Genomic DNA, 13717 nt, shown 5'->3' with positions numbered 1-13717 from the left:
AGAAGTTGATGTGAGTGTGAGTTAGCCCACAAGAAACCCTCCAACAAGAATGGACCCACTGTACTAGCAAAAGCATTAGTGGTTTAATTATTGAATTTCCACATAATACCTTCAAGATGAGACTATGCACACCTTTCACCCAGCTCAGGCAACCATGCTCAAATCAGGGAGTCAAGACTACCTCACAGCCTTCATGACCATCTGGGTCACATTTGAATATCAAATAACATAGGCACACATTGGGACAGGGTGTGTGGGCCGCACCCAGGAATCTCCTGTGCCCAGGGTTTATCAGGACTACAACAGATCAAGGACAGCACTTTGATCTCAAGTGTGACCTAGAGCACACACGACTCCAGGAAGGTTTGGACACATTTTAACACCATGGGGTGGTGGTCTGCAGAATGACATCATGGAAAAAGACCGTAAAGTGACATCAATGGGATCCTGCCAGCCAATCAATATCAGTGTGAGCTGGGGGCTAACTTACCAAGAAGCCTGGGTCAAAATTAACTTTGAGGATTGTGGACCTCATTCTCTCTTCATCAAACTCAAGAGATAAGCTTAACTAGGAGGACCCAGGACCACAGAACATGACCTTCATGATGTCTGGGTCACATTAGAGAAGCAACCTGGGCAGACTTTGCCATGATGGGTGTGTGGGCCGCACCCAAGTGTCATTATTTGTCCAGGCACTATCTTGTCTACAAGAGACCCAGGACAAGATGATCTCATGTGTGACTTAGCCAACACCAAGACCTCACAGGAAACTGGAACCACCACAACAACCAGCATTAGTGGTCTGCTATGTGACATCAGCCTCATAAACCACAAACCTCACAAGACTGTGGTCCAAACCCTCTTAGCCTGACATCCCAGGTTCCCTTCCCACTCCCTGTTGACCTTGGTCCTCAACCTGACCTGATTAGAAACATCAAGTAACCCATTGGGTTAAGAATGTGATAGACCATGAGTATAGACACAAGTTTAATGCTAACAAGTAATGGGAAATCTTGAAGGCCCTCCTCTGGAGGCATGTTTTTGGCATGTTCACTGTCTAGAAGTAATTACTGAGGATTCCTTAAACTCCCACCAGAGCCTACCTAAAGGAAGATGGAATTATACAGTGATTTCTATAAATCTCTGCCTTCATCTTCTGCATATAAAACAGTTCAGAAGCAGTGTAGTGTTACATTATTCTTTATTGTGCATTTCACGCCCTAGCGTTATGTATACAGTATTCAATAAATATGAGTTTCATCTGCGACCATGGTTTATCCTGGAATGCTCATTTTGGCCCTTTCCCTATACTTCTAACAGAAGGTTTTCAGACTTTGGATTGAAGATTTAAAGACCAGGGTGTGACGGTCATTGACAAACAGCAAGTGTGGGTAACTAGCACATCTCTTTCTCACCTGTTGTGTCCATGTAGACAACACATATCTGAATTCTCAGACCTAATCCTGAAGATCACTGCACCTCTATTCCTGCTTTTATATCTTTAAGCTGGAGTCTCCCAAGGAAAACTAAAGAAAAGGTCCGAGTAGGCAGGAGTTTTTCCCTAGTCATGAAATCACTGTGATAAAATTTCCTAATGGGAGGGGCTGCTACCCACTCTTTCCAGCTCTAAAATCAGATTAGCACCAATTTCCAGAGAGTTGCTGATGACGGGCTGCAAGGCAGAGAAGGAACAAAGGTTCTGTGTGGGTCACAGGGCACCAAGAATCTGGAAAGTGTTTCCCAGTGAGACTCCACATGAGGATGAATGCACTCCCAGTGAGATCCCATGCATGGAGCCTAAACACAGTCAGGTCCAGATTCATGTTAAAGGAACAGTGAAATGTGCTGTGATCCTTCAATTAGAGGAACTAGAGGCTGACATGTTGCAACTCTAGACTTGTCCCTGATGATCTTGCGAAGTTTAGGTGGCAGATTTGTTGGCGAGTCACCAGAAATCTACATAGATCTCTGCCTCCCCTCCCTCTGGCCTTTGTCAATGTACATTCCTCTCGGGACCCTACGGACTTTGCAAGATTCTTGTAGAAAACATCCTGTGGCTTTTAATGGTCTGGTAAATCAACAGCCCTTCCTTACAGATGGACATCCACGGATGCAGGTCTTTTCCTTCCATCTAGGTCTGATTCACTCTGTTTACCTTGCACACATCCTACCCCTTCAGAGATATGAGAGCCCATCAGACAGTGTGAAAACAAAGGCCAGCAACCAAATGTTTCCCTGGCTCTCCCATAGACTTTCAGGTGACATTCTAAGGAGTTCTGAGCTGCAGCTACCTGACTGCCCCCACTCCTGGACAGGAGTTTCAAACTCTGGATGCAATGCCCTTGGTCCAGCATCAGAGGGAAGGATGTTTTCAGTTCACAAACATCAGTAGTTATACATAAAACAGACTATCCAGAGAAGGGGTCGCCTTTCCTAGTCATAACCGGATCATCTTAACCAAAGCTTTGATCACATCCCATGTTCATTCGCCTATATATGGATTGATTTCTTGATTCAAAAATGGTGAGAACTCCATCAGTGAGCCTTGGTGTGTGGGCATGGAGGCCCTACCACAGATTGTCTGGATTTTTGAGCATGGGCTCAAACCTAATACAAAAGTACACCTGGATAAGTCCTGAAATCAATGGAGCCTGGATGAAACCTAAGTGAGAGAACCCCAGGACAAAGCCTGATAGCAAAGTAGCCCTGTCCAAATATGAACCCATAGCAGCCAGGGGCACACTCTAAACCCCAGGAGTCAGGGATCAAACCCTGACCCTGCATAATCCCAGAATGAACCAAGTCCCCAAAAGAGGCAAGGATGTATCCTGAAACCAAAGGTCCCCAAACCAAACCCTCAGACACAGGGACCTTGACATGAGGAATCTCTTTTTTTTTTTTTTTTTTTTTGGTTTTTTTTTTTTTTTTCGAGACAGGGTTTCTCTGTGTAGCTTTGCGCCTTTCCTGGAACTCGCTTTGGAGACCAGGCTGGCCTCGAACTCACAGAGATCCGCCTGGCTCTGCCTCCCGAGTGCTGGGATTAAAGGCGTGCGCCACCACCGCCCGGCGAGGAATCTCTTTTATGTGTTGCTGCTCATGGGGGTTCAAGAGACTCCCAAAACAACATGGGCCAATTCTATTGCCATTGGTCACTCCCCAGAAATTGAAGGCAAGGCCCGATTGCTGAAATCATCAGGCATTTAGGACATGGAACTCAGATAATTTGGGCTGATGTCACACTAAAACCTCCTCCATGAGGACTAGCTTTCACAATCCTGGCAGGTGCTATAGAAGCTGCCGAGGGAGGGACGCAATCAGTAGTGATGCCCATTAACCACAAAATGACCAGCACGGTAGGGTGTCCCAAAGGCTGTAAGAGTGGCACTCATGTCTGGCAGTAGCTTGTCTATGTAATTGGACTTAAATTAAGGCTTTGTTCAACAGGATGGAAATATTGCCTGTTACTGTTATCCTAGCCAATTACCCATGGCTACTGCAGTCATGGATATTATGGCATAAATTACTATGACATTTTAATAGTAGCAAACCATTGTAATTCCTGACTATATTCTCCATATTTATCCTTATAGCCACAGGGCAGTTGTATCCTAGAAATGGTGTGGAAGCTCCACCCACAAATCTATAAAGATATGGCTGCCTAAATGAGACCGAAACCATGACAATTCCACTGGACATGTTAATGTGGATTGGGGAAACCTGATGGGGACTCATCCCAAGACAAAGAGCTACAGGCAACTAAGCACTTCTAAAATAGGGATCATTGGTCTTCCCCAGAGATGAGCCCCCTAACTGGCTATCCAATAACTAGTGTTCAGACCTGAAAATATACACATGCATTACTGTGCAGACTTGACACATTGCTGCCATGCATTTATGCAATTTTTGGTAAGTATCATTTTTAAGTAAAAAAGGCCATGAATTTGAGAGAGGTAGGAGAATTAAAATGGTAAGACAGAAAAAAGGAGTGTGAAAATGATGTGATTTTATTTTCATTTTAAAAATGGTAAAATAAATTTTGGGAATTATTTAATGGGAGTCTTATGCTGGGTTCAATACTCAATATTATAATATGTACGCAGTGACATATATTTCATGTTTGCCTATTTTAGTTGGGCACTTCTGCCTGCACCCTGTAGATCTCACTTCTCACCAGGAGTCACAATCACAAACATTACAGCATCATGTTGGACATGTAGTTTCCATGGTGACATGGAGCAATACCTTGAGTCTTTAATTCAGCAGACATTCCAGGGTATATTGCTTTATCCTCTCCTACAACCCCATGCCACTCACACATTTCCCCAAGCCCCGTCTCTCATGCTAAACCAATCTCCACTATGCTGCCCTCATCTGGAAGGAAAATAACACAGAAGAGAGCCCTGCAAGCTCACTTACTCCCCACTGGAACAGCAGAACCCTGGTTGGCCTTTTGATTCAGATTTATACAAGTACCTACATCTTTCAGACTGCAAAAAGTCAGGAATTATCCTATGCATATCTTCTTAAATTTCGTGTCTCAATGACCAAAGGAAAGAAGATTTAGATATATTCAACTATTTTCCCCATACTTCAAATATACTTAACAATGCTTTTGTGCAATCCATACACATATTAAATTATTTTTCTCTTTTTATGCAATTCAAGAGGTTAGTTGGTCCATGTCAGGAATAAAACTTTTGATATGTGCATAATTCACTGTGAGAAAACCAAAGAAATGAGAAGCTCTGGCTACATCAAAGAATGCCTGTATCATTGCATGTCATGTGCCAGCTAGGATCTTGAGTGCCCAAATCATAGGAGACTTCTTAACATGTGGTTTTCAATATCCAACATTTCTAACTGTTCAGCCAATCATTATTTGTTCATTTCTAATATTCGATTGGATTTTTGAGACCAAGTGTTGCAACATAGGCAGTCCTAGCCTTGAGCTAACATCACTCCTCCTTTCTCTGTCCCTCAAGTGATGAGACTCAGGGGCCACCTACTGGCTCTGTTCCTAACATCTTCCATTAGAGCCACAGCTACAAATGGAAACACCTTAGCACACAAGGAATGCAACCTTCACACCTAATCTCAACGTGGAGGCTGGGAAAAGGTTCTGCAGTGACGAGGAGATCAGGAACAAGTGGGATACACATCAATACATCCAGAACCAAGTTCCTCTGCCTATCTACCTAAAGGTTATGTATGCTGGACAATGAAGAAGGGGGTCAAACAGCAAGGCTATTTACTCAAATTTCATATACAAGTTGATGAAAATTGATAGTTTATATGGTTATACCTTATATATGATTTTTTTTATAGCTCTTTAAAGCATCCTGTTAAATGATCTTCTATGGAACTCTGTGTTTAGCAACTGTACCTATTCGACAAGGAGGGTGGCCTCTATATTTGAGTTCGTAAATCAGCCAGTACATATGGTTAGCTTCCAGAACAGTGTGGCAAAGGCTTTCTGCTCCCACTATGCCCAGAATAGTTCACCTGAACAATTACAGGTGTCAATCAATAGCCATGCCCCAGTGCTCTTTCTTGCAAGGCCCTCGGGATAGAGAGAAGCAATAATGAATCTTCTCAAAATTAAGCAACCGAGTCCCATGACTTTCCATTTTTTCACGTTTCATTCAGATTCCAGGGTACTTCACAGTCAAGGTATATACTCCCCAAAATAGAAAGAAAATTAAATGGTAATTAACATTCCCTTTTTCCTAAAGATGATGAAACATTTGTCAAAGACCTCACTAAGGATCCCCAGGCAGCATTTCACATTTCTGAAGATTAAAGAAAATGGTTGAAAAGCATCCCTGAGCCCCGCCCGTCATCTGGCTCCACAGCCAGATCATCTAGTCTAATGCACATAGAGCTGAACTTTAGTGCCAGTGACTTCCAATATCACAGAGCAGAACTCAGTGAGACTGTCACATGCTTTTCCTTTAAAAGATAAAAGACTTCATAAGAATTTTAGCATTAAACAATGAACTATTAAATAATACATTTTAATTAAGGATCTGAGAATTTCATACGTGACTGCATTGTATTTGTATCATATTCCCCTTCATTTTTCATGGAATCCTCCCTGATCTCACAGTTACCAAAGCTGGTGTCTTTTTTTTTTGGTAACCTACCAAGGTCACCTTACATGTCCGTATTCTCATGGGTGTGGGGCTCTCCACTGAGTTTTGTTCAACCTACTCTTGCATCAGGACCCTAAAGAAAACTGACTCTTCCTCCAGAAACTATCAACAGTCAACAGCTTCTCAGTTGGGGGAGGGGCCAGTGAGCTCCTTTCCCTTCCATGCTAGAAGACTGACTGGCTGGACCTCAGAGTTCCTAAGTGTAGCAGGACTGTCATGTCCAAAAGATGCCACTTTATGCCAATCCTCCTTGACCTCTGGCTCTTAAAATCTTTACACACCCTCTTCAGAATCTCTGAAACTCAGAGGAAGGTGTATTTATATATGACACATGTGACTGGGAACTCCATGCTCTGCATTTTTACTGTTCCCAGTGTTTTGCACAGCTCCCTGCACTAAATAACTTCTCTGATAAGGGTTGAGAATTCACTAACCTACGAATATAGAGATGTGAGTTCAGGGCAGTTCGATATGGCCATTTACCATAGTAATGGTGGTAGGGTCACCCCGGGGGTCTGTGAGTTTGCCAGCCACTGTTGTTCTCCAGATTTACAGTATGAAGCATACTTTCCCTCCTGTGGACTGCACCTTAATTCCAAACAAATTTCAGTAAGAATGTTCTGAGGTTGACAAAGCTTGAATACTTGGCCCCAATTGGGACAACTGTTTGGAAAGTACTAGGAGGTGTGGCATTATAGGGAGGGAGAGGTGTGTCACTAGAGGTGGACTTTGAGGTGTCTCTCTGCCTCATGGTTGTTGTCTCAAGTTGTGAGCTCTCTACTACTGCTCCAACACCGTGCCTGCCAGTCTGTTGCCATGAGAGGCCATGGACTCACCCTCTGAAACTGTAATCTCCTAGTAACTCTTTCTTCTATAAGTCTCCTTGGTCATGGTGTCTCTTCACAGCAATACCAAGGTAACTAAGACAGTCACTCCCAGGACACTCATGCCCCTATGGCCACAATAGGTCTATCTTGCCACACTGGCTGTCTTTTATAGCTCAAAGGTGAACAGCCGAGGGAGACTGTTAGTGCGCCCCTCTAGCAAACGATGTAGCATAGTTCTGTACTATAGCAGCCAATCAGCATGGAGGAACCATCTGTTCAGGACCCATTTGATTTCCCTCTGTCTTTTGATCACACTGTGTAGTATTTTCAGCAATACTTATCATCAAGTTCTGGTGTACCATCAAGGTCAATGGTAATAGACTGTAACAGTGAACCTTTTAAAGCCAATGGCTACAGCACTGAAAATATAAGCAGATAATGTGTCAAAACATCAGCTTAACTAGGAAAATGAAGGCACTTCCACTTAGAAAAAAATCAGAGACAAAGGTGGTAACTATTTTGTGGCCTCTACCCCACATCAAAATTTCAGAATAAAGTTATGAAATTATATACAATTGAGTATGTGTTTCAACACAGTATAATAGAGTAAGAAATTGACCAGAAAGAAAGGAGAAACAAGGAGAGAGGCAGAGACAGAGACAGAGAGACAGAGACAGAGAGAGAGAGAGAGAGAGAGAAGAAAGAAATGTACTTTCACATAGTTTCTCAGTTCTGCAGGTGGAATGATAAAGAACAAGATGGCGGCCTTTGGAATCTGGTTTTTCAGATATCCTGCTATTGTCCTCTCTCATGGTGGGTGGTAGAACAGAAGTGAGTGATGCACACCGTGTTGTTACATGGCAGAAGAGGGAAAATTCACTCTAACAGGCCCTTACCATAATGACGCCAGTCCTCCATGAGGGTGAGAACAGGAACATCTCCTCAAATATTCACCTCTCAATGCTACTGTTCTGATGATCAAGCTACCAACACCTGCCTAATTGTGCATATATGAAGACCAGAGATCACACGCTGAAATGTACATATGGATCTAGAAGATAATTGAAAAGCATTTGCCTTCTGCCTCCTGCATTTACAGGATCACTTGTTCCTGAAAGGGACTGAAGCACACTGTCAGTCACCCACAAACACCAAGAGCACAGAAGCCTGGTCCTCTTTGCTTAGACATTTGCTAGGATGGTGCTTCCCATCAGTGTTCCTTCCCTGGAGTTCACCCAGTGTCTCCAGGCTCCTCATCCTTGGGACCATCTGAACCTATGTGGACTGCTATAACAAGATAACCCAGGCCAGTGGCTTCTCGGGAACAGAAAATGTCTTCTCACAGATCTGAAGGCTGGAAGTCAAATTTCAACATCCTGGAAGGTTCCATGCCTGCTGAGGGCTACTTCCTGGCTCACGAACCTTCCCAAGGTGACCTTTCATCAGATCACTTAACTGTTCATGAGGGTACCACCCTCAGGATATCATTACCTCCCAAAGGTCTCATTTCATCATTTCTGGAGTTATAAAATCACAGCACGTGAATTTGGGCCCCACCAGTTTTCAAACAGAGCAGAGGTCCACTGTCTTAGAAAACAGAAATACAACTTTGCCTCTTCTGCATGGTTTCCCTCTCCAGCAAACATCAAAATGTCAGAGACAGAACATTCTGCAACTTTCTAGATAGATGACAAAGATGGACCTCCTCAAGCCACAGAGATGTGAAGGGAGCTGCAGCCAGTACCACTTACCAAACTGAGGAGGAGAAAAGAGGAGCTACATAACAACACACTCCTAGCATCCTCAAATTTTCCTGGCTTTTATCTCATATCAACCCAGGAAAGCATGAAGGAGCCAGGGCTGGCTTTAGGATCCTTCCACAGAAGTGCTCCCTGGGAAACACCTGTTGATATCAGTCCACAGAGATTTCATTCGACTAGACAAAACCCCCACGTACCAAGCAAAAATTGCTAGGCAGATAAACAGCTGCCTGATGATATTAGTCAAATGTGAAGGATTTGTGCCTAATTAGTGAGTGAGGCCCATATGAACAGCCAGAATTCTCATATTCCAGAACTGGATACCTCCCAGGTGGTCAATCCCAGGACCCACTGGAACTTCAGACAAGATGACCATATAGTGTGGGGGAACTTCACAATCCAGTGGAGAAGGTCAGTATTTTCACACTTACATGAAAAGAACCACTTACGTTTAACAGAGTCTTAGCAATGATCTGCTCACAAGTTGGGCAGGTCCTGGATCCTGGCCTGCAGTGATGAAGGGCAGCAGCTGGGATGGAAAGGGAAGTGAGGTGTGGACGCAGGCTTCCTGGACACTGGGGCCTCAGCTGGACTAACTGTAGTCCATCCAGCTGTTTACCACAACATGGCCTAGTGGCTTCTGTCTGCCTCGGGACTATTGTGCCCCAGTTCACAAGTAAAGTCTGTAGATGCAGAAACAGCCACAGGAGAGTTGGTTGCACTCAACAGTTGTAATGAATCTGGGCATGTTTTCTTTTTTTTTTTCATCTGTCACTTCATTTATTGTTTTTATTTGCAGGAGTTGAAACAAAAACTTAAGGGTGTTTTTCTTTTCTTCTCTAAACATGAATCATTCAAGTAAAACCAACTTAACTACAGAAATTAGCAAAGTAAGGGGAAGTAGCAACAACCCACGAGCAAAGGCTGGGAAAGAGGAGAGTGCAGTCGGCATAGACCATGTGCACAAATGCTGTGTTCACCTGCTTTGGTCGCCTCACCCTGCTCTGGTCACCTCACCCTGCTCTGTTCACCTCACCCTGCTCTGGTCACCTCACCCTGCTAGGGTCGCCTCCCGGAAGGCAAGCACAAGGACCCTTCTGTGAGGATGTTCCCCCTCAAACATCTGAAAATGTTTCAACTCAAAACTTAAGGTTAAAAAAACAAAAACAAAAAACAACCCCACAAACCGCCCAGCCATAACCACCATCCTTAATCAATCATAAGAGTTTCTTTTCATTTTATTAAAAAAAAAGATCAATAAAAATTATTGAAACAATTCTTTTCTCATCTTATATTTGTAGAGATAATAGAATTCAGAAGTTTCTTAGAAAACAGACCAGAAACTGCCCTCCAGTTTCCCTCCCTTTGCTGAGGACCAGCAGGACTACAAAGTGGAGGATCGCAGAGCTGCTGGTGGACAATGGGAAGCCCGGCCCAGGAGAAATCAGAAATCAGGGTGCATGGGGAGACGGGGAGCAACTCCACGTGACACACGGCTGTGCAGAAAGGGGAACGCAAGGTGGTCAGAAAGGCCTTAAACTCCTCCGTGACGTACAAAACCGGTTTCTACAAAGATCCAAGCAGTTTGGTCCCAAACTGAGGCAAACACTTCAGTGTTTATTCACATGCTTTGTTTTCTCTTAAGAATCAAAGTTGCCCAAATTAAATCTTTCTGCTAATATTACTACATACGCCTTAAAAAGAAAAAAAATATATATAAGGGCTTTTTAAAAATCAGGACGGGAAAAGACTGAAGACCCAGTTCATCCTCTTAGCTCCAATGAAATTAAGAAAACTTGGTTTCTAATAGGGAAAACAAAACAAAACAAACAAACAAAAAACCAAATCCAAGCATCAGCATCGTTCTCCCTACCCTGCCCCCACCCCACACACCAACAACAAGCAAGAAACGGCTGGAGCCCACTGTATTGTGGGCCAGTCAAAACACGGGCCTGATCCCAGGCTCTGTGGCCAGCGTCCTCTGTCCAGTGGGACAACACCGGGGATGTGTACTCTGCTGTCCTAGGCTTGTGTGTGGCTGGTGGGTTGTGGGGTAGGATTTGCAGGATCTTCTGGAGGCTGGTTTAGCTCCACCAGCCTCCCGCAGCGCCTTTCTCCCTTGGGCAAGGGCTCCATCGAGAGTGGCCCCTACTCAGCTGTGGGCTGTAAAAACTGTCCTCTTCTCTGTTCTCTGTCCCACTCTCATCATCTTCAATTTCTCCTTCCTCCCCACTGAACTTGTCGTGGGCCTACTTGCAGCTAAGTACTGGATGTCCGGAACATGAACCGACCCCGACCCCGGGGGAAGGCTCCTCGGCCACGGCCATGGCCACGGCCACGGCTCAGCCACTTGTCACTGCCCTCACTTTCCCGGTCATCATGCAAGTAATACATATCTTGGGTGTGTACTCTGGATCCCATTCCTCTTCCTGGTTTCTCTTCTGAAAATCATTGTTGCTGTTGTTATTGATACCAGAATAGTTTCCTCTGCCCCAACCTCTCCCTCTTGCTTGAAACAGAAAGGTTCCCGAGCTCAGCCGCCTCTTTCATTTGGACCCACGAAGTCTGGTCCCCAGTCTGGATTTGTCAAAACCTGTGATGCTCCCCCCTCTCCTCTGCTTCTTTGGGGTACTCCTCTGCTTTGTAGGAGTGAGACGACTGGCAAGAGGAAGAGGAGGACCTAGACGGTCTCTTGCTCTGCGGTGCTTCTTCCGCTTCTTGGATCCTTTCTGAGTTTTCTCTGTTTTCTCAGTCAATCTTTCTCTTGAGTGGCTAGAGTCTCCGGAATCCACCGACTCTCTTGATTTACCTCGCTTAAGATCTCTCTCCTTATATTTTTTTATGATGCTCAATATCCAGGCGGAGATCGACAGGATCATCCTTGTATTTGCCTCCAGTCTTGTAGCCAGCTTCCTGGGGACTTTGCATTTCCTCGTGAGTCAAACCATGTTTCCTGAATGTACTGGGGGAAATTTCGTCTATCCTCTTGTGTATCTCTGGGCTTTTCTTATTTTTAGTTGCTTCTTGTTCCTTTAGTATTTAGTAAAGTGTTTATGCAATGTCATTCCAGAGGATCCAAAGTGATGTTCTTTTAACATGATGAACACTTGTCACTATGTGCTGAGCAAACATTTCTGAGACTGAGTTGACTGTATGTGCTGGAAAATGGAACGAAATTCCTGTTCCTTTTTATGGCTATGGACTAGATCCCAACAAAGCTCTTTCCTGAGCCCTTAATATTTCAAGCCTCCTCCCTCAACCTAACGCTGACTATTATCCCTCTCACTCCTGCACTGAAACCTTGGAGGAACTGTTGCCTCACCCTTCACACATACAAGAGGATACATTGCCTCAGGCCACTTATACCTGGTACACAGATGGCAGCTCCTTCTTACATGAGGGGACCCATAAAGTGGGCTATGCCACAGTGTCAGATACTGAGGTAATAGAAGCACAGGCATTACCCACACACACTACTAACCAACGGGCTGAGCAGATAGCTATCTCCGTGCCTTCCAGTTGGCACAGGGACAATCCCTAAATGCTTACACAGACTCCAAATATGCTTTCCATATCCTCCTGTCCCATGCTGCTATTTGGAGGGAGCGTGGGCTCCTTACAGCAAAGGGAGGATCCATTTCTAATTCAGGCCAAATAATGGCCATGCTAAAAGCCTCCCATCTCCCTAAGGCTATAGGAATTGTCCACTGCCAATTTCATCAGATTGATAGCTCCATCATCTCTAAGGGAAATAACTAGGCTGACCAGGCAGCTAGGACAGCAGCCCTCCAGGGCCAAGATTGACCCCACCCACCGCAGGGAATCCATACAGTGCAGCCCACACTTTCACAGGCAGCTCCAGACACTAGGCAAATTCTTTCCTATCTACATCAGCTCTTTCACCCTAATAGTCTTGCTCTGTATCAATTCGTAAAAGGCCATTTGCAGCCCACCTCTGAGAACTTACAGTTCTTAAGAATGACTACTGCCTCTTGTGAAATTTGCCAAAAGACAGGACCCCAATACCAGATACCGGAGTCAGCCTTTTCCCACCCACTAGGCTAGAGGTTCGCTTCCAGGAACTGACTGGCAGCTTGATTTTACCCATATGCCCACTGTCAGGAGAATTAAATATCTCCTTGTGATGGTGGACTCATTTTCAAATTGGGTGGAGGCATATCTGATTTCTAATAAGCAGGCTCAGACAGTTGCAGATTTCCTTCTTCAAGAAATTATTCCTAGGTTTCCTGCCTCTCTTCAGTCTGATAATGTTCCGGAGTTCACCTTCCAGGTTTCCCAGACACAAGCTAAGGCTCTTAATATTCCTTGGCATTTTCATATCCCATACCGCCCTTAGTTCTCAGGAAAGTTTTAACCGGTCTTTAAAATTATTCTTACTAATATGTCACAAGAACTTTACCTTGACTGGGTAAAATTATCACCTCTAGCTCTTTTCAGGCTCCAGGCCCTTCCCAAGAAGCCTCTTTCAATTTCTCCTCAAGTATGGGAGACCGGCTCTAACACCGGGTCTTCTATCCAAACCTTCACCCCTCCCAGACAATCTGTTAACTCCCTTACTCTGTCACTTGTGGTCTATCCTGTGGAATTCCGCAGATCATTCCTTACCATGTGATGATTCATGACCACCCCCAATCCTCATTGGGGATCAGGTTCTTCTTTCTCCTCTAGGCCAGCGCTCCTCACCCCTTTCCCCTAAGTAGCAGGGACCCTTCAAGGTAATTCTTGTAACTGTCACAGCTGCTAAGCTTGAGGGCTTTCCTCACTGATTCACCTGTCCCATCTGAAGCCTTTCATCTCACCTCCATTTCAGAAAAATCTCTCTTCAGACACAATGACACAGACAGGACCTCTCTCTCAAGTTCCAGCGGACACCAGGATCCACAGCCTTGTCACCAATTCCAGAAGAATGCGGTCTCACCTTCCTGGTTCCCACTCCTAATTAACTACTCAGCTAATT

The 13717-nt window shown here is 44.5% G+C and overlaps 1 pseudogene; it reads right to left on the bottom strand.

Annotated features, from left to right (window-relative positions):
- Positions 1-10823: 10823 nt before the first annotated feature.
- On the bottom strand, positions 10824-13399 carry LOC128099557 (thyroid hormone receptor-associated protein 3-like; annotated as a pseudogene).
- Between the last annotated feature and the right edge of the window lie 318 nt (positions 13400-13717).

Source organism: Peromyscus californicus, unplaced genomic scaffold (assembly GCF_007827085.1).
Source record: "Peromyscus californicus insignis strain IS unplaced genomic scaffold, ASM782708v3 Scaffold_6__1_contigs__length_162567912, whole genome shotgun sequence".
NCBI lineage: Eukaryota > Metazoa > Chordata > Mammalia > Rodentia > Cricetidae > Peromyscus > Peromyscus californicus.
The sequence above is the reverse complement of the archived record's forward strand: the minus strand, read 5'-3'. Positions and strand labels throughout refer to the sequence as shown.